At 43.6% G+C, this 26,047-nt stretch overlaps 1 protein-coding gene across 32 annotated transcripts in view; it reads right to left on the bottom strand.

The window, feature by feature from the left end:
• Positions 1–26,047, bottom strand: part of MTHFD1L (methylenetetrahydrofolate dehydrogenase (NADP+ dependent) 1 like) — a 253,716-nt gene that overhangs the window by 48,101 nt on the left and 179,568 nt on the right. For 12 of the 32 annotated variants that reach the window (XR_014065475.1, XR_014065483.1, XR_014065485.1 and 9 more), the window contains one exon: positions 18,919–20,570. The exons of 5 other annotated variants lie outside the window; for them this stretch is intronic. The gene's annotated coding sequence lies outside the window, so the exon portion shown is untranslated. Of the gene's footprint in view, positions 1–1,564; positions 3,868–13,194; positions 13,549–13,570; positions 14,153–18,918; positions 20,571–21,816; positions 22,342–26,047 lie in introns of those variants that run through there. 15 more of the 32 variants (XM_081530230.1, XM_081530235.1, XM_081530233.1 and 12 more) reach the window with 9 other exon arrangements.

The following is a 26,047-nucleotide window of genomic DNA, read 5'->3' as shown; positions in this document are numbered from 1 at the left end:
TCTTTATGTCAGATCAGGAACAAGGCACGTGTCTGGAATGTGTATACAGTTTTGGTATAAACAGTCCCTACACTCATGGATCAACCTGACAAAGTCTAGACTCAAGAGTTTGTTTCAAGAAGAAAAACAAGCCAGCTATGCTAGGAAGAATCGCCAGCCTATAAATTGTGCTGAGGTGTGTTTATATAACTAGATTTGAGTTTAAATAAAGCAATTGAACAGTAAACCAAACTACCAGTCATCATTGTACAAGCAACCTTGGCAGAGCTGGCTGAGGGGACAGGTTATATTTGCCTTGATGGTGCTCATAAGTGAACACAGATTTCCAAGCAGATGGTCAGCATGTCAGGACACTGCTTCCAGCGGGTAAGTGTCTTCATTACCATTTTCATCTGAGACACTGAAGTTCAAAGAGATGAGGAAGAGCCTCAAGTCAGACAGAGCCCTCATTTCAGGGGCCAGAGTTCCCATGAGCACTCTGACCTCATCCAGGTGATGACTGCCAGCTGATTCACAGGCGCCTATTGATTCAGACCAGTAGGCTAAAGCTACTTCCCATCTCATGAGACAAGTTCACTTGGGGATGCCCCCACTCCCTGTGAATTTTCATCAGATTCTTAGAGATGTCTGTGGTGTGCTCCTATCCCTCCCCTATCCCACAGATTACCTAGAAGTCCTGATCATAGTTCAGCTATCATTATCAAATCAGTCAATCCTAAATATTCACTGGAGAGACTGATGCTTAGGCTGAAGCTCCAATCCCTTGGCCACCTGATGCAAAGAGCCGACTCATCGGAAAAGACCCTGATGCTGGGGAAGATTGAAGGCAGGAGAAGGGGATGACAGAGGATGAGATAGTTGGATGGCATCACTGACTCAATGGATATGAGTTTGAGCAAACTCCGAGAGATGATGAAGGACAGGGAAGCCTGGCGTGCTGCAGCCCACGGGGTCACAAAGAGTCAGACTTGACTGAGTGATTGAACAACAACAAAGAGAAACAGGGACATGGTTTGCTCATTGATTTTGGTTTATGTTAAGGGTTAAGCAAAGTCAGGAGAGGAAGACAGAGGGACCTGAGTAATATATTTAAGTAAGACAGTAAAAATAAGTCCAGGAAGAAGGTGTAGGAGGAAGTTTATGGGGGTTTATAAGCAAAATCAAGGCTTTATAGAAGTTCACAGTCATGTAAGAAGTGAAATGTAATTTTAAGGCAACCTGCTTTATGCTGTATGTGAATGTTTGCAAATATATCAAATGTATGCCTATAAGACCTATAATCTATTAAAATTTTTATAGATGCTGAAACTATTTGAGGTCCTCCCTGAATTTGTAATTAGAGAGGAATAAAATGGACAGATGGTACAGGCTGGTGGCTCAAAGATGCAGGTAAATGTCATTGTCCAACCTCCTGATATACTTCACTTGGACCACTTTAATTAGCTCCCAATTGGTCTTGCCTCTCCTGTTCTCTAATCCATTCTCTCCAGGGCCTTAAGGGAAATCTTTGCTGAAAATACATCTGTGCGTCCATGGAGACCCTGCAATAAAGACCACGCTTTCATTTTATTTATTTATTTTTGAAATATTGATTAATTTTGGCTGTGTTGGGTCTCAGTTTGGCTTCCCTGGTGACTCAGCGGTAAAGAATCTACCTGCCAATTCGAGAGACATAGGATCGATCCCTGGGTTGGGAAGATCCCCTGGAGGAGGGCATGGCAACCTACTCCAGAATTCTTACCTGGAGAATCCCCATGGATAGAGGAGCCTGGCAGGCTACAGTCCATGGGGTTGCAGAGAGTTGGACACGACTTAATGACCGAGCAGCAGGCCCCGGGGCTCAGTTGCAGCACATGGATCCTTCTCTGTGATGCTCAGGCTCTTCATTGTGGGCTGTGGGCTTCTCTCTAGTTTCGAGGCACAGGCTTTCCAGTTGTGGTGGGGGCTTAGGTGCCCCAAGGTATGTGGGATCTTAGTTCCCTGACCAGAGATTGAACCCACGGCCCCTGCATTAGAAGGCAGATTTTCAATCCCTGGACAACCAGGGAAGTCCCAAGACCACAGTTTTAATATGTCATTTAGGACTTTCTGAAATTTGGCCCTAACATACCTTTCTAATCCTATCACCCACTATGTCACCAAACACCAAGTATTCCCCAGTTATCTGTTAGAACCCACCTAAGACTCTCTCGCTCATGAAATGAACACATGCTTATACCCTAGAGCACTGTACTACAGAAATTAGCTTGAAACAGAATTCTGTATGGGCAGATCGTATCCTCCAAAGATGGCCACCCCCTACGTACGTATCCCACTCTGTCTGCCCCTCTTACTGTGTGGCTGACATCCATCCCATTGAGACGTGTGTCTGTGTTCTCTCCCCTTGGGTTTGGCTGACAGCTTGTGACCATCGTGGTCAATGGAGTACAGTGGAAGCAAAGCTGTGTGACTTCCAGGCTAGGTCATAACACAGACACAGCTTCTGTTTGGTTCTTTCTTGTTGGATGCTTGTCTGAATCCCAGCTGCTATATTGTGAGGAAGGCCAGTCCACATGGAGAGACCATGTGGGGAGGTTCTAACCGACAGCCTCAGTTTCAGGCCCTCAGCTGGCAGCCAGCATTCATTATCACATATGCAAGTGAAAAAAACCCTCAGATGACTCCAGCTTTCAACCAAAAGCCTTCCAGCTGAGGCCCCAGTCCTTGTAGAGCAAGATAAGTCTGTGTTCCTCCATGACGCACGTGTCTGACCCACAGAAACTGGGAGAAATAATGCATAATTGTTGCTTTAAGTCATGAAGGTTTGGATTAATTTATGTGACCATAACCAATACAGTGCTGCTTACTGGGTTCTACCCACACCAAGTAACAGATTTGGGTTATTGGTAATTGGTATCCAATCTAGTGTAGAAATTTCTATATAAAGATATACCAAAGGGCCTAGAATTATGGACTTTATAGAAAAAAAAGAGAATATTTGAATAATAAGAAGTGGGAAGGATGTGTGTGTATGTTTAGTGTCTGAATCACAAATAAATATAACAGTACAAATGCTGATCAGTGGAGTTCTAATTACAGCCTTCAGTTCCTCTTCACTGAGACCTTCATTGCTGTGGAGTTGCTTAGTCGTATCCAACTCTTTCCAACCTCTTGGTCTGTAGCCTGCCAGGCTTCTCTGTGCATGAGATGTACTAGGCAAGAATACTGGAGTGGGTTGCCATTTCCTTCTCCAGGGGATCTTCCCGACCTAAGGATCAAACTCGTGTCTCCTGCGCATCTCATGCATTGCAGATGGATTCTTTACAACTGAGCCACTGGGGAAGCCTTCACTGAGCTCTGGTAAGGAGCTTTAGTCCCTGTGGTGTTGTGGAGAAAGGCACACTTGGGTTTAGATTCCTGCTGTTTGCACCTGAGCTGCTTCTGTACTGTATCCTTACGACTCTTTCCGCAGGCTGTTTGTTGTGTTTTTGGTTGCTTCTTGTTTAAGGATCTCATGACTGTTTTCAGATCTGTCTCCATGTCCACAAGGATGATTGCTCAACTTGGCTTCAACTTCCAAAGCTTCATCCATTAATTTGGACAGTGATTTGCTCTGCTGGAAATCTGACTCAGTGTCTACATACTGTCATCATACGGATGTTCCAGTGATTTGTTGTTGTTGTTTTTATATAATCTCTAAGTTGATTTGCAATGATTTTAGTCAACAAATGCAAATACGCCATGGTTGGGCAACACCCCATGGACAGCCAATGTTCACTTGTACTTTTGCTGTATTTTCTTGCTTTTTTTTCCTGCTCCTCTGTCCGAGGGTCACTGGTAATACACAGACATGCCCCATGTGCTTCTTGCTAAGAGCCCTAATCAGTGCTGTGGTAAAAGGGACAGAAAAGATGATGGTTAAAACAGAGAATATTTGAAGGCCAGTGACTCTTCATTGCCCAGCTGAGAGTTAGCTGGTGTCTGCTTCAGGGCCCTGATTCGTAGGCAACCAACTCTTTGTTTTCTCATATGTGTTTTAATTATGTTGAAATAAGATGCATCTAATTTGGGCAGATTTAATTACTTCAGGGCAAAATAATGAAACTTTACTGTGAAGACCTGCCTTTGCAGGAGCCAGCAGGCTGGCCAGCTTGCCCGTCCTGCAGCTCTCCAGTCTTGAGGGGGCTGTGACATCGTCACCAGTAGAGTAGGAAAGCACAGCAGAACAGGCTCCTGTTTGGGTCTTATTTTCCAAGCTAATAGTTTTTCCAGGGAGAAAGTTCCGTGGTGATTTGGCTCTGACATCCTTCCCTGTTGCAGGACTGAATAGCAGCTGAGAACCTGAGCGTGGGGGTCCCACAGACCTAAGCCCAAATCCCACTCTACCCACTCGCTTGCTGTATGAGGACAAGTCATGGAAACTTCTAAGCCTCTGAGTCCTCTCTCGCTCTCTCATGAGGCTAATTATACCAGTCTCATGGGATCCTTGTGAGGATTAAATGAGGTCATGCTGATAAAATGTGTAGCAGAGAGCCTGGTACATGGCACGCCCGCAAGAAACACTAATCCTCGGCTATCGGCATTGAAACAGGCAATTCTTTGCAAATTTCTCCTACTACAAGTGAGGCAGCCGAAGACCAGAAAGGTGAGAGGACTTGTTTAAAGTCACATAAGTAGTTAGAGTAGAATCTGGTCATCATAACCAGAGCTTACCTAAACCCCAGAGATTAAATGGATGTAAGTGAGAAGACACATTTGTACCAAATGAATGAAAGTACATCACAGTTGTTTTCAGTTTGGCAAAGTATTTGTTGTGGTTGTTTAGTTGCTAAGTTGTGTCTAACTCTTTTGCATCCCTGTGGATTATAGCCCGTCAGGCTCCTCTGTCCATGGGATTTCCCAGGCAAGAATACTGGAATGGGTCGCTATTTCCTTCTCCGGGGATCTTCCCAACCCAGGGATCGAACACGAGTCTCCAGTGTCTCCTGCATTGGCAGATGGATTCTTTATGACTGAGCCATTTGGGAAGTCCATGGCAGAATATATATAACATGAAATTTACCATTTTAACCTTTTGTATGTCTAGAGTTCTGTGGCATTAAGTACAATTACACTGCTTTGCAACCACCACCACCTACATCTCCAGAGATTTTTGTCATCTTCCCAAACTGACATTCTGCACCCATTAAACAATCATTAATTTCCATTGAAAAAATTATATACATATTTAAAAAAATTAAGTTCTATGGGATTTTTTTTTTTTTTTTTTGCTGTTGTTTGTTTGCTTATTCACTCCAGCTGTATCAGATTCTCATTTCACAGCACATCGGCTCTAGTGGTTCATGTTAGGTTTGTTAACATACTTTTGAGTCAGAGAAAAATATTTTGAATTGGGAAGATAAACTTCCAGGGTTCCTAGCATAGAGTTATGACTTAAAAAATCTCACAATTTCTCTGAAATTGTACCATTTGCAGAGAGGTGGATGGACCTAGAGATTGTTATACTAGACATACTAGAGAGTGAAGTAAGAGAAAAACAAATATCGTATGTTAACGCATATATGTGGAATCTAGAAAAAATGGTTCAGATGATCTTATTTGCAAAGCAGAAATAGGGACACAGAAATAGAGTACAAATGTATGGATACCAAGGGAGAAAGGTGGGGGTGGTGGTGGGATGAATTGGGAGATTGGGATTGACATATATATACACTAGTGTGTATAAAATTGATAACTAATTAGACCTACTCTATAGCACAGGGAACTCTACTCAGTGCTCTGTGGTGACCTAAATGGGAAGGAAATCCAAAAAAGAGGGGACATATGTATACCTAGAGCTGAATTACTTTGTTGTACAGCAGAAACTAAAATAACGTTGTAAAGCAACTATACTCCCATAATTTTTTTTTTTTTTTAAAGCCTCTCCCTCACAAGTTCTCTTCCCCTTCAGCTATTAGGGGAGGATGGCGTTATTTGGGGTCATCTTTCCCTAGGAACACGTCATTCATTTTCAGGCTGCGGATGCTTTCTGCTCCCTGTCCCTGAGTTGTACTTGCTCTGCCGTGAGGGCTAGAGGGGAGCCCCAAACTCTTGAGGGGTCTGGTCTTTACAGTGTGTATTCCTGCTTCCAGCCACTACCCACCTCCTCTCCAGGATGCTTCTGGCACTCTGGGCCCCCATCTGCAGTGCCCCGCCTCGCGAGGCCAAAGCAGTGATCAAGGGAAACAAGGAATGTGCTCTCTCTTCCCAGGAAAGGGCCGAATCCTCTACGACACACAGAAGAAAATAACAGCCCCCAACCAGCAATGGCGACTCACACAGAGGAAAGCAGCCAGGACTCGGTGGCCGCCCAACTGTTCAAGTTAACTCTTTACATCTTGTAACCAAACCCCTGCCACCCGCTGAGCCCCTAGGAATCCAAAGCTGCCGAGGCTGAAGGGTCTGTTTATGTGAGATGTGTTGTTCCTCTGCCCACAGGCTCCCTTCCTCCGTGGAACAGTTTCATATCAGGCCCGACACCTTCAAAGTGGATGTTGATCAAGACCAAAAGTATCCCAGTGGCCATTTCGGACACCTCCCTGTATGTCGCTGGGGTCTGGAGTGAGAAGGTTGCTAGGAGGCTGAGAGCTGAAGGAAACGAAGTTTAAGCTGCTTGAACTGGCAGAACTGGTGATGTGTCCCAGGTGCATAAACCGACAGAGTGCCAGTGATCAGAGCAAACAGAATTCTCACAACAAAAGGGACACTCGGTCCATTTGTCCACAGCTGTGATTCGCAGAGGCTTCCAGGGGCTCAGGCCAAGGGGTCCCTGAGAATGACCCAGCCTGGTCTCCTCCTGCCTCTCCATTCCATCCCATTGAATTGTACACTTTAAAGAGTCAGATGGGACTGAGCAAATAACACTTTCACTTTCACGTGAGATCCCACATGCCGCGGGGCAACTATGTGGGAACAGGCATAAGTGACTTGCAAGGTCACAGAGGCAGGAAGCAGAGAGCTGGATGCCAGGCCAGGCTTCTCCAGCTCTGCAGCTCCTTCCGGACCCACGTGACCGAGAAGGGCATTTCTCTAGTGTGTACTGGTTACACTGGTCATGTTGGCAAAGTTCTAAAGTCACTGAAAACTAAGATGTATAATTGCTCTAGTAGCCAAAAGCTGTCATACTAATAAAGCCTGATTTAAAAAAAATTTTGTGCTAAAAATACACATTCATTACGTTAACAGCTTTAAAGCGTACAATTCAATGGTATTAATTACATGCCCAGTGTTGGGTCATCATCATCACTAATTCCAAGCATTCTCATCAGTCAAACAGAAACTTTGTACCAATAAAGTTACTGAGCTTCCCTGGTAGCTCAGCTGGTAAAGAATCCACCTGCAATGCTGGAGACCCCGGTTCAACTCCTGGGTCAGGAAGATCCCCTGGAGAAAAGAGGAGCTATCCATTCAAGTATTCTTGGGCTTTCCTGGTGGCTCAGATGGCAAAGAATCTGCCCGCAATGCAGGAGACCTGGGTTCAATCCCTGGGTTGGGAAGATCCCTTGGGGAAGGGAATGGCAGCCCACTCCAGTATTCTGGCCTGGAGAATTCCATGGACAGAGGAGCCTGGCAGGCTGTAGTCCATGGGGTTGGACATGACTGAGTGACATTCACTTCCTGTTAATCTCCAACCCACTTTTGCCTATTCTGTGTATTTATACAAGTGGAATCATACACTATCATTCTATTATATCTGGCTTATTTCACTCCGCATGTTGTTTTTAAAATCCATCCTTATTATAGCATGTTTCAGAATTTTGTCCATTTGTTTGTATATTCTGCACTTTGTTTATCCATTTATTTGTTGAGTTGTTTCCACCTATTTGCTATGAATGTGGTGTACATGTTTGAGTCCCTGATTTCAATTCTTTGGGCATATACCTAAACCTAGGGATGGAATCTCTGAGTCATACGATAATTCTATATTTAACTTTATGATGGATTCTTTTTTGTTCTGGAAATAAGTAGATTTAAAAAAGGAGATACACTGCAACTGCACAGAGTAAATTTCATTGCAATGATTAAAAACCAAACAAAACAATTCCAATTGTAGCTTAGAATGGCAAGGATATTCTTGACAGTATATTTTTCATTTGATAACACAAAGTTAAGAAGTAATTGGATTGTTATGAAAAACTATATTTAAAATTCAGCATTATTAGAATGAACCTATGGTTGTATTCCAAGGGTAGAGTCTCTCTGTTCTTGAGTGATGTTTGAAAGACAGGCTAGAAGAACTGGCCCTCCTTACCTAGAAGTTTTATAGAGAGATGCTGGGCCTGGGGAGGGGCTTTGAGCCTAGGAGACTGGAGCCATGCCAAGGGCACAGTTCTGAGCAGGTGGAAGGAAGGGACACTTTAAGATCCTGACTCCAGTGGAGGTTGGAGGGGAGCAAGAACACCAACTTCTGTCCACAGTTACTCCTTGGCCACCCAAAGGCTGCAAGTGAATTAAAGATGACAGTTCAGACCAGCAGGTAATCTGGAATCCGAGAAAGCAGCTGTTGTTGTCCAATCACTAAATCGTGTCTGACTCTGCTACCCCACGGACTGCAGCACGCCAGGCTTCCCTGTGCTTCACTGTCTTCTGGAATTTGCTCAAACTCATGTCCTTTGAGTCAGTGATGCCATCCAACCATCTCATCCTCTGTTGCCCCCTTCTCCTCCTGCCTTCAACCTTTCCTAGCATCAGGGTCATTTCCAATGAGTTGGCTCTTTGCATCAGGTGGCCAAAGTTTTGGAGCTTCAGCTTCAGCATCAGTCCTTCCAGCGAATAGTCAGGGTTGATTTCCTTTAGGATTGATTGGCTTGATCTCCTTGCAGTCCAAGGGACTCTCAAGAGTCTTCTCCAGCACCACAGTTCGACAGGATCAGTTCTTCGGTGCTCAGCCTTCTTTATGGTCCAATTCTCACATCCATAACGTGACTATGGAAAAACCATAGCTTTGACTACACAGATCAGAGTTGTTAGGAAACCCTAGCTTTCATTGCTCACGGCACCTAAGAGCTGTCTTGGCCAAACTGCAAGCTGATGGCTCCTCAAATTCCTGTTGCCTCAGAAATGTCACGGCAGAGCTTTGTTCTTTTGCTCAGTTCAAAGCACTTTTTCTGCCTGCGATGACTCAGTGTGTGGGTGGGGGGCCGAGTCTCTGGGGACACAGCTGTAACTCTGACCATTCCGAGGCATCTCTATCGACCTGTGTAGCCCTAACCAGTGAAAACGGAAACCCCCTCAGCAGATGGGTGACAAAGTGACACTGGATTCAATTCATTCATAAAGCCCACCAGAGAGTGCATTTCTCTCCATTCCTTTTCTAAGGGAGCCATGGATGACAGATGAGGACGAGATCGTTCTAGAGTGGCTGCCTCAGGGGAGGGCATCATCAGCTTTTCTGAAGGTCCAGTCCTGGCATTTCCATTGGTCCTAGTCTGTGGGCTTCACATTTAAAAGGTGAGACCTCAGGGAATTCCCTGGCTGTCCAGTGGTTAGTACTGCACTCTTCCACTGCAGGGGGCATAGGTTGAATCTCTTTCCGGGAACTAAGATCCCACAAGCCACTCAGTGCGGCAAATAAATAAATAGATGAATTAATTAAAAAAATTTTTTTTAAATATGAGGAGCAGGTAGGACTCTTTCCTCAGGGCTTGGCTCCACGTGTGGGAGTTTTGTAGCCCTCGTAGACCCTGGTGACAACGGCACTCATAGCTCCTGGCAACTTCTGTGGGGACCCCAGAGCAGGTAGACCCTTTGCAGGGCTTGCTCCCGTTCCCTTTTCCCACTATTCAGACCCCAGCACATTATTGGATTCTGTCCCTCAGGCTTGCAGATCTCAACCTACATACAGTACAGTTGACCCTTGAACAATGGAGCAGGGACTCAGGGTGCGAACCTCCTGGGCAGAAAAAATTCCCACATAATTTGCAATTCACCCTTCAGATATATTGTTCTGCATCTAAGGATTCCACTAGCCTCTGAGCAGGTAGTACTGTAGTATTTACTACTGAAAAAAAATCTACATGTAAGTGGACCCATACAGTTCAAACCCATGTGGTTCAAAGGTCAGCTGTATTTAAGCAAATACGAAAGGTCTTTAAGGAAAAGTCTTATTCTTCTAACTTTGTGAATCATTTACTTTGCATTATTGTTGACCCCTGAACATGCCTCAGACACGGTGAGGTGAATGTGTCCAAACTTCACTGCCATTTTCTACTGACTTTGAGGGCAAGTCTGCAATTTTCCCAATGAAGCTGACTCAGGGTTTTTCTCACTGTTTCTTGCCGCCATTAGGCAATTGTCATGTCCATGTTGATAATGAATTGGTTCATTCATTCATTCAATGGAAAAGAATTTTGAGCAGCTACTCCTATTGGCTCCTGAGCAGTGATAAAGTAAAATATAAAATAGAGGCTAGACTTGAAAGTTCCCTGAGTAGATAAAACCAGTTAAGCCATGTAAGTGAAACTAATTAAGCTTTTCTTACAACACAAGTGACATTAGTTTGGGTCATTTCTTGTAAATGCCTTTGAAAATCATAAGTGAAACTTACACTATTTTCCAAAATTGACATAAGATAATCGTTTTTAACCAACCCTGAAACATTAGGAAAAACTTCAATGCTACAACCAACCATTGCAAAAAATTAAACAGCCTCCAAATGTTCATCTCATGAGCTGTGCTATATAACACATACCTCTGATCTTCATTCCACTGTTGGTTTGAAAGCTCCCAGCTTGTGAACTGCTCTTAAGTGCACAATAAACTCTTACTAATTACTATTTTGAGGCTTCCCTGGTGGCTCAGACGGTAAAGAATCTGCCTGCAGTGCAAGAGACTCAGGTTCGATCCCTAGGTTGGGAAGATTTCCTGGAGGAGGGAATGGCAATCCATTTCAATATTTTTGCCTGGAGAATTCCATGAACAGAGGAGTCTGGTAGGCTACAGTCCATTTATCGATCTGATGGTTTGAGTTTAGCTGCTTCTGGATTTTTGACAGCAGAAATAGAAACATCACTAACAGTAATAATGATCAGGAATCCTTTTGTTGTGCATGACATTTCTGCCATGGATTTGCCTACCTGTGCTATGTAAAGTCTTTATCCATCCTTGTTGCATTTGTCTAGAGCCTGGTTTGGTATTGAGCACAGGTAAGTACTTAACACAGAAAAACGTTTCTGAAGTTTAATTGAATATCAGATAAAAGATGCTATTCATCTCAAGGTACAGAGATTCAGAGACAATTCTGTAAGACTACAGGATTTTAAACAGGATTCTCCTAAAAATATCTGGGAAGAAATATCACCAGTTTTGCCATTAATTTCTGTTTTGATCCCATCACTCAGGTCTAGGACCAGTGTCAGCACCTGTGATGTCTATTTGGAGTTCATGTGGAATCGGTGGGTTTGCACAAACAAGGATCCCCTGCACTTGCAACCTCCATGTGGGGGTGCCGGCCACAGGGTAGAGAGAAAGCTTTGCCTTCTAGGACAACTGCCCACTTTGGGGACATTGAGGGGAAAGCCCTGGTGTGGAGAGGTTGGTGGCTGTGTGAGCTAGTGACAAAACTCCATGCTAAAGTTACTGTCTTTTTTACACACATTGGAGACAGTGTCTCTGGCACTTAGATAGACCTGGTCTTTGCTCGTTTATTTCCTGTGCCTGTTGTTATCCAGGTTGCTGTGACCCTTCTTCTAGATTGTTCCTTACCCTCCACACAGGGCTGGTCTCCTTCACTCTCCGTCCTCATGGGACAGTTGACCTGGCTTAGCCTGGGACCTGGGACCTGCCAGCAATGGAAGAAGGACATTTGCCCAGGTGTCTGCTCCTGTTTCAGAATCTGCTAGAACAGAATTTTTCTTGCTTGATTTTCCTCCTTTAGGAATGATCAATATCGCTAGCTAATTTTGAGCTTTCCTTCTCAGGCGGCTTGCTGACTTCATTAGGGTTTGAACAGTTTCTCTCTTGTTTACCTTCCTGTGTGTGCACTGGGACACCTAATGGCAGTGAGTGGGGGTCTTTTAGGGGGATAGCATCACATTTTTTTATCCTTAAAACCTGTGTGTTCTCTCTAGCTGCTTTGAATCCCCCGAATTTTCAAGTATTTTGATTGACCAATTCTGCAAGCCACCTTCTATAAGTTTTTAAATATTTTTATTATTTAGTTTTAAAAGAAAATCTTTTGTTTATTTATTTGTCTGCATTGGGTCTTAGTTGTGGCATGTAGGACTTTTCTTTGCGGTGCCTGGGCTTCTCTCTAGTTGAGGCGCCTGGGTTCAGTAGTTGAGGTGAGGCCTTAATTGCCTGGCTGGATACTCGATCTTAGTTCCTTGACCAGAAATCGAACCTGCCTTCACTGCATCGGAAAGGCTTAACCACTAGACCACTATGGAAGCCCCTATTTAGTTTTGATGCTGCATGGATTTTGGGATGATAATTCCCTGACCAGGGATTGAAACTACACCTTCAGCAATGAAAGTGCACAGTCGTAACCACTGGACCGCCAGGGTATTTCCGAACCCTCTGAATTTTTTAAAATAGGGAGCCCCAAACCATTTGCCAGGTAACACATTCTGGCTGCCAAATCAACTGCAACTCGCTACAGTAGAGTACTGCTTTTAAGAGCATTTTTACCCCCAGCTCTCTCTGCAGAGAAGGGGGCCAGTCCTGGGGTGGAATGCTGCAGATGGAATGTTATTTCCATGTGCTGAGTCCCGAGGTTCCAGCAGGACCTCAAACATCTCACAGAGTGAGTCCTTTCTTTTTTTCCCTGTTGGCTGGGGCTCCATCTGTCACTTTTGCCTTGCTGAGCTCAGATTTGTCAGAAACCAGAACCCACCACAGACTTGTCTTTCCCTGTACAAGGTTAGCTCCTCAGCCCTCACCACTCCCCCTTCCTCTCTGCCAAGTCCCAACCCTCTCCTTTCAGCCAGCTCCCATCTCTCTGGCTCTCTCCAGTCGAGCCCCAAATCACTCATCACTCCACAACTATGGCCTCCCACCTCCCTTGGCTTCCCTCCTCCCTAATTATTTAGCACTTAAGTAGATTTTTCTGTTCATCTGCAGTTTGTTGTCGATGTTTCTGTTTCTGTCACTTCTGTTTATACGTATTTACAGTTAGCTCAATTATCTGTTCTAATGGCAATCTAGGTGGCATGAATAATTGAAAGATAATTCACATTAGGCTTTGCAATGCCTTTCTGTACTCACATTTGAGTTTGGGGATGTCTGATATTCTGAGAATTCACATCTCAAACTCAGTAATGAAGCCACAGTATAAAATGTCTTGGAAGGGGTGAGGGCGTCCTTCAGCATCTTTTCCCCTGACCCCTGAAACATCTTTTGGCTCCTGGCTCCATGATGAAGTTGGAAAGCATCACTTCTCATGCAGTTGGCTAGTTCTGCCCCCAGGAGAGCCTTTCCAGTCCCTTCGGGGTGTCTGTCTCAGCTGTTTGTCTGGTACATGTTGTCTCTATCAAGGGGGAAGGTAATCAGGAGGCTGGCTTGGAGGAACACTGTCAGGGCTCATGTAATTATCTGGGGAAGAAAAATTCCTTAATTGTAAGACTTTGCCAAGCGAACATTTATTCAATATGTCAGCTCATCAGTGCACACACAAATGTTAACCGGTCTGATTGCTTTGAAAAATTGTCTTTGCAATCCTTATTGTAAAATACGTAAGCAACATGATGTATGACTGAACATATTAACTGGCTTTAAACTAGCAGGGTCCTTTCACATAAACAGAGATGCCCACAGAGGCTTGAGTAAACAGATGACATTCACCGTGGTGAGCCCGGGCAAAGGTTTGCGGCCCTGACCACACCACGAGAAATATTTAAGTTTAGAGGATTTGTTACATAAACACTCTAACCTCAAACTCAGTCTGGGCAATTACATTGCTCTCCTCTGAGCTCTGCCCTGACAAAAACAGAGAAGGCAAGGGTTGAATCTCCTTCTAACCTTGGGATGAAATGTGATTGACAATGTATCTGAAAGTTTGCATTTTTTTTTTTTTTTTTTAAAGCATTTCAGGAGGCTTACAGACCTGGGGTACTAAAGAGAAACTTTCATGCATTGGAGAAGGAAATGGCAATCCACTCCAGTGTTCTTGCCTGGAGAATCCCAGGGACGGCAGACCCTGGTGGGCTGCCGTCTATGGGGTCGCACAGAGTTGCACAAGACTGAAGCGACTTAGCAGCAGCAGCAGCAGTGTGAGGCCTCGCCTGGGTAGGCACTCAGTCTATCCTGGATTATTAGACACGAGTCTGGGATGAAAGATCCTGAATTTGATCAGCTTCAGATATTTCTTCATTGTCCAGTGAATCTTCCTAAGAGATCTGTGGTTCCTGAGATGGTTTAAGGATTAAACTTGGGGGAGCTTAGAAACCTAGAGAAGCCACAACTGAGGAAGGGAGGAGAGAGATGCCATGAAAAAACAAAACTAACTCCTTAGCTCTGAAGGGGTATCAGGAATTGAGAGGGCTGTCAGGGTGATGCAAAACACACAGGTGGGCCACCACGGGCCAGGAGACAGATTGTCTAAGAAATGTGTACTCATCCTTTCAACAAGTCCTTGCTTAGCACCTTCCAGGTGTTAAGCATCATGCTAGGCACAACGGTGATACAAGAATGAAGTTTGGTCACTCACCACTGAGTTGAGTAATACCACTTACCATTACCACTGTTTTAGGAAAACCACACAGAAAAGCCTGCAACTTCATGGAAGTGGCATTACTGTTTACCCTTAGTCACTAGTCCCCAGAAGTAGGCCACAAGCTGAGGCTGTGTGCACTGTGGGAGGACCAGGTCACTGGGAGCCTTGGTTGTCAGGGGCAGCATCTAAAGCCATGTGGGGGAATTTGAACCCAAAGAAAGGCAAAGGTTAGAAGCTCAGGAGCTGGCCCAGGGGGTGGGGTTGCTAACCAGGTTGTACACTGACAGAGCACTCTACAGTTTCCAGAGCTTCTTGGGTCTTGTCCAAGTTAGACTGGGGAGGGATCTGGTGACAGGTGCTGCTGGGATACTCCCTGAATACTCCCTGAATAAGAATCTCAGAAACAGACCAGGAGCCTTGGAGCACGGACCCTTAGGGATGGCCCGGAGCACAGATGCAGACATAGTCACATCCCAGAGCGGCAGACCAGGCCCCAGAATTTCATCCAGTCCCCAGGGATCATCAGTTTTTTGGTGCCATGGATCCCTTGAACAGTCAGATGAAGTCTGTATATCTCGTCTCAGAGTATGTTTAAATGCCACATGATTAGAATGCAGATCAACAATAGAAATGCAATTATTAAAATATTGAAAAGGTAATCAAATTTGACTACAGCAATATATATAGCTCTTTACAAATGAAATAACAGGATAGTGGCACAATTAATCACAGTCATGTTGTTCGATAATGTGCTGCTGTGAGGGGTCTAAATGCTACTGTGAATATCTGCAGAAATTGTAATAGTAGAACATTAGTGATTTCTACTGAGACAGACACAAGGACTGTGAACACAGCTGTGGTTTGCTGCTGGCATTCACAATTGACGGAAATGCTACAGTACAGTTAGAGGTTAGTGAATACAAAGAAACATGTATGTTTTCCCCATCCAAGTTCAGACTCCTGAATTCTAGCATTCTCCTTTGTTTCAAGTGTAGCTATCAGGGCTTTTGTTAGCTTTCCAGGTGGTGCTAGTGGTAAAGAGCCTGCTTGCTAATGCAGGAGATGTAAGAGACATGGGTTCGATGGCCTGAGGATGGCACAGCAACCCACTCCAGTATTCTTGCCTGGAGAATCTCATGGACAGAGTAGCCTGGTGGGCTACAGTCCATAGGGTTGCAAACAGTTGGAGACAATTGAAGCGACTTCACACGCCCACTGAGCTTTTTTGATACTCTCTATCCATGGCTATATTAGAGTTCAAGCAATCAGTGAAGATCCAATCACTGATAAACTATCCCACAACAATGCTCAACTTTTTTGTGGATATGGATTATAGGTTTGTAACCTAACAATGCTCAACTTTTTTGTGGATATGGATTATAGGTTTGTAACCTAACAATGCTTAACTTTTTTGTGGATATGGATTATAGGTTTGTGACCTAACAATGCTCAACTTTTTTGTGGATATGGATTATAGGTTTGTAACCTAAAAGGGCACTTATTACTACTTACTTTTTACTCCCTTGTACATACACATTTATATAAAAGTGAAAGAGTTGAGTCACTCAGCCGTGTCCAGCTCTTTGTGACCCCATGGACCGTAGTCCGCCAGGCTCCTCTGTCCATGGCATTCTCCAGGCACGAATATTGGAGTGGGTTGCCATTCCCATCTCCAGGGGATCTTCCTGACCCAGGGATTGAACCTGGGTCTCCTGCATTGCAGGCAGATTCTTTACCATCTGAGCCACAAAAGTAACACGCAAATATGTGGATGCGGCCTTTCCTAGGGACTTCTCAGGTGGCTCAGATGGTAAAGAAACTGCCTGCAATAACTAAATGAACAGCTAATTGCCTTGCTGCTACATTTCTGAGTGCCCAGTCACCTCTCCCCTGCTTTTTGTTAATCTCTACAGTGTGTTCCTCTGTCAGCTTTCAGAGGCTCCTTCTGGTCGGGGTCTTAACCTTTGCAGGTGTTTCTTTAGGACGCTGAGCAGAGAGGGAGCGAGGCCACATGTCTGGGTGCCACGGTGGGTCACCGGGGCTCTCACATTTCTGGTCTGTTAACAGTTTCTTATATTTCGGTTACAGAGGCCGAAATATAAGAAATCAGGGTCTACCCTTCTTGGGGAGGTTTCTAAATCCCACCATGCCAAAGGTCATGTGATTTTTTTTTTTTTTCTGTCATGCCTTGGCCTCAGAAGAGTTGGTAGGTAACTAGCTCTTTTCTAAAATAACATCTTCTCCCAACCGAGGATGCCTTGAATCACCATGAGATGATAAGCCCATTAATTAACCTGCCAAAGACCTTTCTTCTCAGTGGAGACTGCTTATCACTCAGCAGGAGAGTATCCTAGTAGGGTTAGCGCACGAAGGAAAACAAATCCATCAGGACATGAGTTATGACATCTCAAGGAGTTAAAACAAGCCCATATGAGGGGAGAACTGCAGCGCTCCCAGTAATTCCTGGAGCACACGTCCTTCAGTGTAAGTGAAGCTCTCCCATATCTGTGTTCAGGATGCTTTTGTCCCTCCTTTTTTTTTTTTTTAAATCAATTGGTGACTTGCCTAGCGAAAGCGGGTAAGGAAAGAAGTCTCGGGCCTAAAGTCCTTGGAGTATAGGTTTGAAAGATTATTCTTTTTCTAAAACATTTTCAAAACCAGAAAAGGCAACATTAAATGGCAGAGGAAAAGAATAAGCAGAAGGGAACTGCTTAAAAATCACTTCCAAAGGGGCTTCCCTGGTGGGCCAGCAGTTGAGAAGCCACCTGCCAATTGCAGGGAACTGCCGGGAGCCAGCTCACGAGATCCCACCCATGGCAAGGTCATGAGGAAGAGGACTGATCCAAGCACGGCTTCTCAGGCCTCAGGGATTCTCGGAAGGCTGCCTCAGCGCTCACCTTAAAGATGGTATCTGTCTTTCCGATGTTGGCTATAATAAACCTCTTCTTATTTTCTGTGACTTAGACAAAAGGCCTTTTCCTGATTCTCTTCTAAAATAGATCAATCTGAAACGTCAATTGACAAGGCCCTGAACGGTAACACCCTAATAAAATTATCTAGGATATAGAGTATACTAATCCAAATTCCTCTTGCTAACATATTGGTTTGTTTAATAAATATACCTGTGTCTTTGGAGCTAATGTGCATGACTGCTCCTTAACAATAAACAGCATTGAGAGCCTCCACACAGAAAGCCCCAATGGGCACAGAAACCTTTCATAGGGAAAAAGATTTGTTAGGAAATATAGGAAATATTGCTTTATAAAACTGTTACTTAGTTTATATTTCCTCACTATGTTTTTGCTCTTAATGTATTTAGCCTATATAATGAAAGCATAATAGTTAGAGATTTATATAAATAGAAGTTTAGCTTTAATACAAATAATAAGACAATTGTCGATTTAACTGATGATTCTTACTTAGAGCTGACCTTCAGCTTGCTGTTCTATGACTTTATGGAACCACATTCTTTTCTGTTAAGCTTAAGGCGTAGAGTAAATTACCGAAAACAGGTTTTACCTTGAAACTTTCTATTGATGAATTCTTTCCTGCTGTGCCTGATACAAAAGTGTTCTGACTGATCAACCCTTATCAATGGAGAGTCACAAGATGTTAGCAGGCTCCCAGGCCGGAAGATGATGTAAGCAAAATGAGGCTTTTTGTAACTAAAGACATGCAAACGGTTTCGATGAGGGTCAAAACTGCTGGCCCATTAAGCTGGATTGATAGGCCCATTAAGCTGAATTCATATGCCCACTAAGCTAAATTGGTATGCCCACTAAGCTGAATTGGTATGACTCTATACTTTACATTTGTTTCTATGTACCACAAAAAATATAAAAGCTGTCTTAAAAATAATAAAGTTGGGAGACACTTGGAAATGCCAAGATTCGCTGTGTCTTCTCATTTCGCATCGCCGACGCCATCCTTCCTGAGGGAACCCCTGGACCTGCTGAAGCTGGACTCTGGCAGGGGACGTGAGTTCGATCCCTGGTCGGGAAAGATCCCACATGATGTGGAGCAGCTAAGCCCGTGCGCCACAGCTACCGAGGCCTGTGCATCCAGAACCTGAGCTCTGCAACAAGAGAAGCTACAAAAATGAGAAGCCCGATCACTGCAATGAAGAGCAGCCACAAAGAGCAGCCTCCGCTTGCCACCACTAGAGAAAGCCTGTGAGCAGCACTGAAGACCCAGCATAACCAAAAATACATAAATAAACCTTAAAAAAGAAAAAGAAAGAAAGACTTCCCTTTGAAAGAAAGGCTGTTTACTGGGCACATTCATACAGAGAACGAGTTGACTGTGAACCCTCATAATCTTGAAATAGATTTATATACCAGAGATATCAGTTCATTGGCTATCTGGAGAAGCAGACACTCAGATAAACAACAGGGACAGAGAGGTGGGTGGGGAGGATGACAATGGGACTGTGACACTTTAGAAACACGAAGCAAAATTATTCTTGGGGCAGTCTTTGCATGGGGAGGCTTTTTAGTTATTCAACAGTGTTTTGGAACAAATCAAACTGCACATAAAGATACACTATGGGCAGAGCAGCTAACAAGCAGGGTCACTGAGGGTACAGTGCAAGAATGTACAGGCTCTGATGGCAAAAACACTTTTGCAGGATGTGCCTGGGGGACATTTAAGATATTTATGGTTACTATTTTACTTATACTGCTTAGAGGACAATCACTGCTTGTTTGTTCCTGAATTCTTGGTTTTGTCTTAACTTTCATATAATTTTATATTATTGTAGGAAAAAAAAAAAATGGAAACAGGAAGGGGTCAGGAACTCCCGGGAGGGGGGAAACAAGCCATAGAACATTCTTCAGCCCAATTTAAGGGTGGGAAAAATGGAAAAACATTTGCCAACCACCCAACCTTAAAGAGTCACTTCTCTTGCCCTATAGGCCTTCGGGAGCTTAACGGCCATTGAGATTCACTCAACAGTGGAAGAAACTAGCATAAACCCATTAGTTTTTAGGTAAGTGATGTAAATGTCACTGACACTCAAAAGTCATTCTGGATATAAAATGCACTTTGTTCCAAAGGATTTTACAACCTGCCAGTGGTCAGAAGATTTCATAATTGACCTGATATTTCTCTGTTATTTTTCCTTTGTTATGTTTATAAAGCTCTGGTTGCATTTACAATTTTCCAGGAAATTAGTGTCAGGTAACAACCCCACCACGAACAGCTACTTCTAGAGAGCAGAGAGTTTTATCTGGTGCTGAAAACATGCTGGTTGGTTTTCTACATACATGTCTATTTTCAGTTCAAAGACCAAAGAGAAAACTCCATCGTGGAAAATGTTATCTGTTCGTTCACACTCTTTTAATCCCTCAGCCCCCATAAAATAAACATTCTAAAGTGTAAGCAGTGGGAAATCATCTAAACTCTGCAGAAATAGAAAATTAATTAGTTTCTTTCAAGACTTGGGGGAGGTCCTTTTCCTGAACGTTAGCTGCTGCTGCTGCTGCTAAGTCGCTTCAGTCATGTCCAACTCTGTGCGACCCCATAGATGGCAGCCCACCAGGGTCCGCCGTCCCTGGGATTCTCCAGGCAAAAACACTGGAGTGGGTTGCCATTTCCTTCTCCAATGCATGAAAGTGAAAAGTGAAAGTGAAGTCGCTCAGTCGTGTCTGACTCTTAGTGACCCCATGGACTGCAGCCTACCAGGCTCCTCCGTCCATGGGATTTTCCAGGCAAGAGTACCGGAGTGGGTTGCCATTGCCTTCTCCGCCTGAACACTAGACTCTGTTGCAAACAGAATCTGTCTTGAAAGAATAAATCTTTGGCCTATTTCACCATTTCCCCAGCATTGCATAACAGCATATTTCAAATTCACTTTCTTCTCCAACTGCAGCAAAAAGGCAAGACTAGCTTGCATTTGTGGAGCCTGAAAGACAGAAAAAAAAAATATTTCAGTGGTTTAAGAACGGCCTTTTCCTCTGGTGTCAAACTGTTCATATGTTATAGTTCTAAAGTTGGAGAATCCAAGAAAATTCGAGAGCAGATAGGTGATTCTATTCACAAGACAAGGCTGGGATCACTGCTTGGAGTCTTTTTACTTATGAGCAGTGGAGAATCAGATTCTGCACCACTCAGGACCAAGCCAGCATAGACACGGCAGGTTGCAGTTCTGAGTTTCCGAAAAGATTTTGCTTGGGGGCCATGGCTGAAATCCTCTGACTTCTAAACTTGGGATCTACAAGTTTCCAGGATCCTGTTGAATGGGAACATGCCAGGATTTTAGATGAGGAAGCCTGTTGCCTTGGATTTCAGTTTCGCTTTTATCATAGGCTCAGAAAGCACAGTCTGAAAAATTCCTCTAGGACAAGAATGGAAGTGAGTGGATCTGGAATTTCTTACTGCTGATAAAGCTTTGTTGTTTTCTTGCAAAGGATGCTAAGACTCTCTACCACTGTAAATCCTGCAATCTTTCAGGAAAAGAAGTGATCAGACCACATTTTAAAAAGAACAAACAAAACACCTAAGTTAAAAAAAAAAAAAGTGTTCACCAGGAGAAATGTAAATACAAGCATTTGGCCTTTGATCTGAATTTATACATGGAGGAATTTATCTATTGGGCCAAGAGTTCAAACTCGGCTGGAAAACAGCGAGCCGGCCTCCCACGGCTGAGTGCAGGGTCTGGAACCAGAAAGGATGCTTGATTAGCTTCAGAACAGAAGACTGTGATGAAGGCAGGGGACAAGGAATTCCAAATACTCCCCTAACGCCTGATTCAAGGCAGGGAAGTAAACAGAAAACAGGAGGAACGCAAGCATAATAAACATTATCCAAAAGAAAATATTTTTGATGTTAGGAAGGGAAGTTTCCCTGGTGCAGACCTTGCCTCTCCGCTCAGTGCCATGCTAGCCTCACATCGATGGGCCTGGTGACCCCAGATGGGAGGCACAGTGACTCCTGGGGAGGGAAGAGGGATGCTGTGCTGGCGGGGGTGCTGCAGGGTAAGGGTGGGATTGGTGGAAGACCCTCGGATTAACCATGTGACCTCCATACCAATGACTTTGTATTTAAAGGGGCTTAGAATCTGTGGTTCCATATTTTCAGAAAACTCAAAGGGTGGGTAAAGGTATAGAAAGTCTGACTATGCATTTAAAAAATAACCAGAAATGCAAGAGTGAAGGTGCAAATGGATCAGTTGTTTGGTGTTTATTCAGTGGGGGAAAAAACAATTCTAGAAGTTTATTTAATAAGAAATCTTTGGGAAGATAGAACTTGGAGTGACGTGGGCACAAGACACAGGCTGCGGGAGGCTGCAGGAATATGCAGGAGGCAAGAAAGGGATTCTTTCCTAGCGCCTCTGCTGGATGGACTGTGGCCTTGTTGGCACCTTGATTTCAGCCTGTGAGTGCATGTTAAGTCGCTTGAGCTGTGTCCGAGTCTGTGCAACCCTATGGACTGTAGCCCGCCAGACTCCTCTGTCCATGGAATTTCCTAGGCAAGTACTCTGGAGTGGGTTGCAGTTCTTTCTCCAGGGGATCTTCCTGACCGAGAGATGGACTCATCGTCTCTTACATCTCTTGCACTGGCAGGTGGGTTCTGACTTGTGTCACCTGGGAAGCTCCAGATTTCAACCTACTAATACTTATTTAACTTCTATGCAGAGGACATCATGAGAAACGCTGGGCTGGAGGAAGCACAAGCTGGAATAAAGATTGCCGGGAGAAATATCAATAACCTCAGATATGCAGATGACACCACCCTTATGGCAGAAAGTGAAGAAGAACTAAAGAGCCTCTTGATGAAAGTGAAAGAAGAGAGTGAAAAAGTTGGCTTAAAGCTCAACATTCAGAAAACTAAGATCATGGCATCCAGTCCCATCACTTCATAGCAAATAGATGGGGGAACAGTGGAAACAGTGGCTGACTTTATTTTTGGGGGCTCCAAAATCACTGCTGATGGTGACTGCAGCCATGAAGTTAAAAGATGCTTACTCCTTGGAAGGAAAGTTATGACCAACCTAGACAGCATATTAAAAAGCAGAGATATTACTTTGTCAACAAAGGTCCATCTAGTCAAGGCTATAGTTTTTCCAGTAGTCATGTATGGATGTGAGAGTTGGACTATAAAGAAGGCTGAGCGCTGAAGAATTGATGCTTTTGAACTGTGGTGTTGGAAAAGACTCTTGAGAGTCCCCTGGACTGCAAGGAGATCCAACCAGTCCACCCTAAAGGAAATCAGTCCTGGGTGTTCATTGGAAGGACTGATGTTGAAGCTGAAACTCCAACACTTTGGCCTCCTGATGCGAAGAGCTGACTCATTTGAAAAGACCCTGATGTTGGGAAAGATTGAAGGCAGGAGGAGAAGGGGACAACAGAGGATGAGATGGTTGGATGGCATCAAGGACTCAATGGACATGAGTTTGGGTAAACTCCAGGAGTTGGTGATGGACAGGGAGGCCTCGTGTGCTGCAGTTCATGGGGTTGCAAAGAGTTGGATACGACTGAGTGACTGAACTGAACTGAACTGAATACTGATTTCAGACTTCTAGCCTCTAGAACCACAAAAGGATATGTTTCTGGCATTTTAAATCACCAAGTATTTGTTATAGCAGTCTTGGGGATAAACGACGCGTGCGCACACACACACGCACACACACACACACATCTCATAGAGGAAAGGAGTTGTTCTTTCTTCTTTATTTAACTAAGAAAATTCCGCCTGCAATGTGGGAGACCTGGGTTTGATCCCTGGGTTTGGGAAGATCCCCTGGAGGAGGGAATGGCAATCCACTCCAGTATTCTTGCCTGGAGAATCCCCATGGACAGAGGAGCCTGGCGGGCCACAGTCCATGGGGTTGCAAAGAGTCAGACATGACCAAGAGCTAAGCACACATAGCACACACCCTTATATCAATTACTGGTAATAATACTTGGCTCTTGGCATTTCTTTGCTGAAAACGATCTTTTACTGGTTCCCGTTGTTGAATAATAGAGATTAAAGTTAAATATGCTACCAATGTGACTTTAAAGTAAAAATGAAAAGTCAGCCTCAATAGTATTTGTAAAGTTGATGCTGACATATTTTGATAATTTTTAAAAGCTGAAAGGTGACTAATTTAGAATCTTTTGCATCATGATCTGTTTGAGATTTGCTTTTGAATTGAGAATTAACTCTGCATCTCTTATTAGTTAAGGTATAACAGTCACTGGGTGCTTATTAACCAGTCTGAATGTCTGATTAAAAAAATGGCTTCAGTGAAATGGAGAGAATTTCAGGTTCATAGCATTTAGTTAAAACTTTTCCTCTACTTTACAAGTTCGAGCTTTTTAAAGTCAAGTAGTCAATTATAACTAATGTCATAACTGAAACTTTTCTTTTTTCATTGACCAGGAATTTCTTATATATTAGCCACATATAGATTTAAAGTTAGAAAAATCATGTTTCCAGAGTTTTCAGAAACACTATTTTCCGTGCCGTATTAAAAAAAAAAAGATTGTTTGACCCCCTGCTCCCCAGGAAAAGTTTCTTTAATAGCGAATTAATTAAGAATCTCACAGCTGTCAAGCTTCAAAACATTCCCTTTCAGTTAGATAGGGGAGAGTTAATTATCACCATCTTTCAGAGATGTTACAGATGTCACCTTAGATTTAATTATCACAATCTTTTATTTAAGTAGCTTAGGCTTCCAGCCTATTTTGGCTCCTGCCTAGGAGTGGAAAACAGGGGTTCACACTACTCCAAGGATGGCTTCATGTGAGGAACTGAAGACCTTCTTCTTGAAACACAAAAATGAGGAACAATTTTTGAGGTTGCTTGAAAAGACAGTTTCAGGATTAAAACTAGAGAGCTCAGGAGCAACCCCAAGAAACCCTGAAACTCTATGGTTTACAGTCTGGGGATAAGAGACTCTGTCCACAGAAGGCTTTGCAGGCAGCAGCCACTCAAGATTAATTAATGATTATTAAATATCACTGAAACTTTCTGCTCCAAAGACAGTTTGGGGAAGAAAATGAACTGGTATTAATATTATACTCCTTTCTGCATTTGCAATTCAAGAAAAACAATGATATTGGGACCAGAGTCAATTTGATTCCATATTAATCATAACTTTGCACATCAGAATGAGGTAAGGGAGTGTCTGAATCCTTCAGGAAATCTGCCGGGCTTTCTTGAATTCATTTGAATCCTGCCAAGACTCAGAAATATGATAAAGATTCAAAACAAGAAGTCCAAAGGAGAGGGGAGTCAAACCCCCAAATTCAGTCATCTTCTAACAAAAGACTGACCAGTAATGTCACAGGATCAGTTTCACTGGGACAAACAACTTATTTTAATTAGTTCCATTTGGTAACATCCAAAAGAATGAATTATGCCCTTATTCTGACAATGGCAAAAGCATGACAGGGAAAGTTTGGAAAGAAGAAGCAAGAACTCAAATTGTGGTGGTTTCTTGACACCTCTCGCTTATAGGAAGTCTCACACCATTTCCTAGAAGGTGAGATGAACAGGGGAGGAGAGGAAGTGGAAGGGAAGAAAGGAGAAGCTTCTTCCGTATAGGACATGTCATGTCTGCAACACATTTTGCAAAGAGTAAGAAGAGCGATGCTCTGCAGCTGAGTCCACAGAAAGATCTGGAGTCTGAACACCCTGTGAGCAAAGCAACCCACCAAACATTTGCTCTCCCAAAATATGCCCAAATCTGAGTTATCATTCAAGCTTTAACATTTTTATTTTATGCATTTTTAATAGCCAAAGACCTCTGACTGTTAGTCTGTGGGTTCATTATTCTAAGGAGACCCTGAGAGGGAATGTTTGCTTTGTACAGTGGTTTTCTCTTACTGGATCATCTGCCATTATTCAGGCAGGGTCAAGTGATGGGTTTTGAACTACTGCCCACCAAGCCTACAACAGGGTTTGGCAATTCACACCGAAGAAAGACGTCTTGGATAAGTGAGTGGGAAAAGCCATTCAAAGAGAGAGTTAACTTAAGAGGTAGCTCTAGTATACTTTGACTGAAAAGAATTTGGGCAAAGTCATAGCTTTTACTACTCAAATAATTACCTTTTATTATTAAAAATAATTCACCTGGTTATCCCCAAATTACGAGTTTGTTCAAAGAACTGGTTATCATCTTCCAGAATGGGCCAAAATTCATTTACCCGGTGAAAATGGTTTGGTTTGGGGTAGAAATGATGGGGTGAGACCAAGAGTAAGAGGATCTGGGTTGAATCTTGGCTTTTGTACTTATTAGCTGTGCAACCTGCACAAGTGGTTGACGTCTCTGGGCCAGAGTTTCCGCAGCTCTGACCTGACACTACTACCCATTGCATGGTGTTGGGGCCAGCGTGACACGTGACCGCGGATGGCGAAGCAATTCCTGATATAGCTGTGGAGGAAGAGGTAGGG

The sequence above is a fragment of the Giraffa tippelskirchi genome, chromosome 9 (genome assembly GCF_054371585.1).
Source record: "Giraffa tippelskirchi isolate mGirTip1 chromosome 9, T2T-mGirTip1v1.2.pri, whole genome shotgun sequence".
Taxonomy (NCBI): Eukaryota; Metazoa; Chordata; class Mammalia; order Artiodactyla; family Giraffidae; genus Giraffa; species Giraffa tippelskirchi.
The sequence above is the reverse complement of the archived record's forward strand: the minus strand, read 5'-3'. Positions and strand labels throughout refer to the sequence as shown.